This window comes from Pelodiscus sinensis, chromosome 2 (assembly GCF_052426305.1).
Source record: "Pelodiscus sinensis isolate ZL-2025 chromosome 2, ASM5242630v1, whole genome shotgun sequence".
NCBI lineage: Eukaryota > Metazoa > Chordata > Testudines > Trionychidae > Pelodiscus > Pelodiscus sinensis.
Window position 1 is genome coordinate 61,448,718 of NC_143053.1, and position 6,403 is coordinate 61,455,120.

Genomic DNA, 6,403 nt, shown 5'->3' on the forward strand with positions numbered 1-6,403 from the left:
CAAACCTGCAGCCTACAGCGCAAGCCGGAGCCCGCAGCGAACCCCGGGCGAGACTCCTCTTCGGTGCTGGGTGCTTTTGGAGGGGGGGGGGGGCGCGGTCTGGTCTTTCCCCCTCGCTCGCTGATCCCGAATTAGGGATTAATGGCTCTCCAGCCAAACAAATAAGGCATCTGCCTTCAGTACAAGAGGATTACACGGGGCTGCTGACGTCACCAGCCAGGCAGATGTTGGCTCCCAAAGTCCTGCTCATCTCCCCGTGTCCTTGAAACCGGAGCCAAGCCGGCAGGAGCTCAGCCCTGAACTGCTCAGACCCTCCGCCGAGCCCCACCAGCCAGCTCTTTTTCGCCGGCGAGCTCTGCCCGTTCGGAGGCTGAGGTGAAAGGTCGAGCCCAGTGCAGCTCCCCCGGATTCCCTATCGCCTTAATCCGCACACTGACAGCAGCAAAGTGGCTCCTAATCCCAGCCTCACCCCATTCAACCCTTCCCCAGGAAATAGCTGGAAGTCAGTGAGAGCTCCCTCTCTGCAGCGCCGCTTCGGTCTATTTCACTCCCAGTGCTTCTAGTGGCAGTCACTCGGGTTTGACAACAGGATCCGCTACCTCACGAGAGTCTATGCCTGAGCCACTGCCAGCCACCGTTTCGCCACAGCCTGCAACGTAGTTATGATCCGGAGTCAGTCTCCAAAGACCCCCTGTATTCCAGGCACACGATACCCGTGTTCTCCAGCGGACTGATTAATCAGAGCGAAACAGACGCTGTCCTAAATAACAGTGAGCTGAAATCCAGACCCACAAGTGAAACCAGTATGACCTGACCCCTAGATCTTTTCAAACACTCAGGCTTTGAGCAAATCTAAGTGGGTCATATAAAATACTCTGCCTTCATATTATTAGAAGAGTCTTTTTAATGGTTTGATGTGGCTATGACATATAGAGAGAGCCTATTCAAGAAATTGGAAGTGGGGCATTGATAGATGTATATCAAGTAGATCCGTTTCGATATTAAAAACAAAGCAAAAACCTCAATTCCAAATAGCCAGGGTCCTCTATTGGCCTCGCCCCAATTGATGTGTACTGAAAACAAAATCGAATTTTATATTTAAATGACCCAAAGGGAAAGTGTACTACAAATCTTGAAGGTCGAGATAAGGCCTTTACATCCCTAATTCGCCATTTCTAAACTCAGATATATTTAAACTTCTGGAGTTCGGGGGAAGAGCTTTCTATGCATGTTTCTGCACTGAATGGCTTGGAAGGATTTAAAGGGTTTGAAAAGGCAGCTCAAATAAAGGCATGATCAAAACAAAAAGGAAATTTGCCTTAGAGCCACGGCTGGAGATTTGCTATGGAATAAAAGTCGATGACTCATCATCTCAGTCTCTCTGCATCAAACAATTGTTTCGATAATTTCTGTACCGCAAGAAGGCAAAAATAAATGTTATGATATAATGGAGTGGGGTGAGGAGAGCAGCCCTTCAATATCTAGACTATTTTTAAAGACCTGTTTTATAGATCTGTTCTATATTATCCTTGTCTGTCAAAGTGGCATTTAATTTTTCCAATTGTGGAACTTGGTCACTGATAAAATCAATTTAATTTAAACCAATGTCACTCAGGTGACGTTAGAATTGCATTGTAGATTTCTTGTTGTCTCTGCGTGCAAGAAAAAGCACACAAATGGACAGTGGGTTGTCTTTTTTTACTTCTGTAACAAGTAATAAAGGGTGGAAGTTTTAGAAATACTAGTCCAATCGAAGGCGGATTGCAATGCAGCAAAATTAGAAATGCCACTTCCTTCATCTTTTGCTTTTGAAACTTTTACTGTTACAAGAAATAGAAAACATGTATTGAGAAAGATAGAACAGCTAGTTTTCTTATTAATTTTAAGTGAGTGTATTTTGAATGTTGCCCTATGGTCGCTTTATTCTATATTTTCTAGCGCGATAATCCTTTCCCAGTTTAGTTTAATATCCGTTCGCTGTCCATGGTTTTGATCTGCATGATGGGAGATGAATGCTAAATTTTTAAAAGAATTTAAATCGCTGTGTATTTTGCACAAACCCAATAATGTTGTAGTTATTGTAAAATGGCAAAATAAACTGCAAGTTTCTCCCTGGCACTTATTAAAAGAAGTCTACTTGTTTTCCAATTCAGTATACTGAACATAGGTGGGGGGTTGCGTTTATTTATAGTTTATTGTTTTAATAGCTGACAGATGTCCGATAATTCGAAATCATAATGAAATGGTAACTACTAAGTACGATACTCTTAAAAAGCAGGGCTCTTTAACCATTTCTTTAAACGGATTAACGTGGAAATGAAGAAGTGATTTTCAACTATGTTTCAGGGAGCGAACATACATAACTTAATTGAAGCTATTGGAAAACCACAAATTCTTTATATTTTATAGCGGACATAAAATATGCACACATCTAAAGTGCTACTCAGAGACTTTCAATCGGCATATAAAAAGTTCTTTTCCTGTTTTTAAAAAAATGGATTACAATGACAGGCTTTTAAAGCTCACATTAGTTGCAAGACACACTAATAGCAAGAAAATAATTGCTCTTCCGCCTTTTGCTGGTTGATTTTTTTTAACCTGTCTGATTATTCAGTGTCCTGGCTTACCGTATAAAGATCATTACACCAAACAAAACACTCCCCTCCAAAAGGGAAGACGTATAAAACACCGCCCGCGATTTCGAATTGCTTTTGTCCGACGAAACTCGCCTGTAAACGCGCCTGCTTTTCCCAGTTCAGTGCCAATGGCTACCAATTGCTCACTCCGAAGCAAATGGGTGAAGTCTCAAACGCGAGGCGCGGGCGGCGGGGTAAAATGCCGTGCTGCCGCCATTCACACTTCCTAGGGTAGGTGGCTTCTTTCAAAGGAGCCTCGGAGTATTTAGGATTTGGGGGGGGGGGAACCCTTGTACCGGAAGAAAATGGCCTAAACACAATAGGACTCGCCATTTTCTCCTTCCAAAGCACAAAGCGGCTCCGCGGCTCCAGCACCACACAAAGGGAGCACGGACCGGCTGAATTCTCTTACATTTTCCCCCCGCGGATCCTCCCTGCCCGATCCGGTTTCCCAGGCGCGCTCACACAGAAAAAGCGATTAAATTGGGGTGGGGGGGAGTGAAGGGGGTGTATTGATCTCAGGCTATTTAAATCAAATCCTGCCAGAACAAGTCCGGCAAACACAAGGGGGGCTCGCAAAACGGGAAAGCGATTTTGATCCCGGAATTCCTTCAAGCTGGGTGGACTCCGACCCCCACGTTGCCAGAGCACGACCACGTTGCCTTAAAAAAATCCCCCCCACCCCCACCCCGGGCCAGAAAAGCCCTTCCAACACAGTTGCAAACAGATCTAGCAAATCCCCCCTAAAACTGCGAGGCGACCTGACATTCCACGGTGTTAAGCTACCACAGGCTCAGCCTGTACCGGGTGGTCCGCTCCCAAGCGCCCAGGGAAGCTGGGGGCTTTCCTTTACACGGCGGGCTCCGCCACGTCCAAAGCAGCAGACCCCTAAAAAGTGGGGAGAACAGAACAAAAGCACCCCCGGCAGCATCGCCCTAAAACTGCAGCAGGAGGTTGGTACTTACAGCCGGCGCTACAGTGAGTAATCCTCATCCCAGCCAGGCTTTGCTTTAGTACTGGCTTGCTCCTATCCTCCATGGTGAAGAACGGAGGAAAACACAGATCTGCCGGCTGGCAGTAAATGGGCTTATTTCATTGTTTAAATGCGGGAAAGAGACACGAGGCTGCGTCTCTTCTAATAGTTTCTGCTTGGGAGTCAGCAGCTCTCAGCTCAGTAAAGCAAGACTCTGTGTGTGTCTCCCCCGCCTTCTCTCTCTCCCCCCCCCCCTACTTTTTTTTTCTAAAGAGGGCAGGTCGCTCCCTGAATCCCAATGAGTTAAATCAGTCACTTTCCTTCTCATGCATCAGCAGCCTCTTTAACAACCCCAGGGCTGCGGGCACAAAAGAGCATTTAGCTGCCTCCAATTTGTGTAGCAGGCCTGTCCTTAATTTGTTTTTGGAGTATAATTAAATCATGTATTTCGCCCCATGTAAAAATATATACATATATACACCACGTCCCCAACTTTGGCGATTGAACCACTAATTGTAACCTTTTTTTCATACATTCCTGAACTTGCACTCCTGCATCGCGCGCCTGCAAAGCCTGCTCCAGTAAATGGAGGAGCTGCGTTTCTCAGCTGCACCCTGACTCTTGCAAAGGTCAGATCTGTGCAACCACAATCACTGGCCAGTGTAGCCAGCCTGGTGGCAAGCACATCTCTGGGAAAGGGTGGCAAACCGGTCCAAATAAAGCTTTTATCTTAACTAGACAGGGTGGCATAGACAATTGCACTCAAAGAGAAGGGAGGGATTGGGGGAAAGGGACTCACACATCCGACTGTGATTTTAGGTGGGTTTCATTCTCTCGCTCAGTCGATAACTATTCGTTTGGGCCAGTCATGCTATTGATTGCTTCTTCTACAGCTATATGCACCCATCTAACTGCGCTGGAGGCTGAGGACTCCAGTGCTGGCAGGTCCTGTCATAAATAAAATAAGATGCTAAAGAGCTTCAGCTGTAGTCCTGGGCGTCGAGAAGCTCAAATCAATAGAGAGTCATTTACATCCTGGGTGCTCTCGCTCTTGGACCCCGACCCTCGCACGTCATGCACTAGCGAGCCAACGTGGTCTGCCTGTGCCACTCGCTGTGGGCGATCGCAAACCGGGTCCTCCTGCACACTGACTACCAGGGCCAGAGAGCAGCCTTCGGGGGCGACCCCACCGTTTCGGTTATATAAAAAGTTTTCCTCGTGCGCTTTCTTGACACCCTTGCCATCTCCTAATTCCAGCTGCACTTGCTCAAACGGGTCGTAAGCCGACTCTAGAGGAGATTAAGGAGCCAGAGATAGCTGCGTTTAGGCTTACGGAAAGGAAATGAAGGGATCTCATAATCCACCAGCTCCCCTCAAGTCCTCCACCCCTTCTGTAGTTTTCGGTTTCAATCAGACTTTATATTACCTGTTAGTGTTTTAAATACCTGGGCTCGTTTGCGGAAGGGGGGTAGGAACAGACTGATGGAAGATTGCTCCCCCCCTTTGATAAATTCACTGGCACAGAAGAAGGCGACTTTGCAAAAACAGCCCGTGCTATCCCCTTGCTTGCCTGCCGCGCCCCAAACACCCACTGCCTGAGAAGGGCCCTGCGGCCTGCAAGCTTCCATAGCCCTCTTCTCTAGCCCACAGATTGCTTCAAGAATCCTCCCTGGACGGAGCTGGCACAGCATCCATCCCCGAGCGACCGGAGTGGGATCTTCCCTTTCCCCACCCGAGCGATAAGATCAGAAATGGAAGGTTATTTGCGCACAATAACAACACAACACGCTTTCGAACGTGTGGACAGAGGACCGTGAATGCGGCGTTTAAATCGCTTACACCCGCCTGTAAACAACTGGGCTTTACTGCACCGAGACGAAAATGAAATCACTGGGGTACTTTCCACGGTTAGCTTTCAACCAAGGAAAGAGCATCCTCTTGTGCTTAAAAGGATGCGACCGATCTATAAAGAAATGAAACGTGTATCTAAACAAGTCTGTTACGTTGATTCCAGTTTGGTCCGTGGAAGCTCTGTAGAATAAATATCATGCAGTTGCAAAAAATATGTTTAGAGACTCTAAATCTCTCTCCTTATCTAGCAGCTCAAATACACCCTGACGGGGTTTAAATGGATAGTTGTAACCTAGACTGCCTAAACCGTGTTTTATTTTGTATGAATTCTTAATTTTAATGTGCCTTCTTTTTTGTTCTGTTTCCCACGGGAATAAATCAGGGTCATCTAAAAGGCCATGGTAATATACTATACTATAAGGGCCTGCATTTGGGGGGGAGGGGAGGGAAGGCTAGACATCCTTTGCAAAATTTTTATTGTGTAGAGTGCACATCTTAGTCCTAGCAAATCTGGCAGCATGTTGAATCAAATGCCTTGGAAGGAGCTCCATCGATACAGGCTCTGCATATAGCTGGCATTAATTATTAAGGTTCATTTCCTGACGCAGGGCTCTGTTTTCCTTAGCAAGCTTATCACCTGACACGACGCAGACCACTCTGTTTGCTCAAAGCTTATGAAAATGTAACTCCGCTCATTTGCAAGAAAGTTGTTGCTAATTAGTTGATAATAAACTTCTCTGGACAGGGCACAAAAGTCTTTTTAAAAGTGCAAGGTGTTCTTTGTTATGGCATCACAAGGGGGATTAGCATATCAATGCAAAAAGGGGAACAATGGGCTAGGGCGCTCCTCCCCCACCCCCTTTAACATTTGAAGTGCCTCTAGTAGTCAGGAAAGTGAAAAGCTGAGGTGCAGTCAGGTTGAGAAAACCTTCCCCCTCCCCCG

At 46.6% G+C, this 6,403-nt stretch overlaps 1 long non-coding RNA gene across 1 annotated transcript in view; it reads right to left on the reverse strand.

Moving 5' to 3' along the window:
* Window positions 1-5,331, reverse strand: part of LOC112544222 (uncharacterized) — a 38,933-nt gene extending 33,602 nt beyond the window's left edge. The window contains exon 1 of the long non-coding RNA XR_012901423.2: window positions 5,055-5,331. This is a non-coding gene — a long non-coding RNA (uncharacterized LOC112544222). The remainder of the gene's footprint in view (window positions 1-5,054) is intronic.
* Window positions 5,332-6,403: the final 1,072 nt, after the last annotated feature.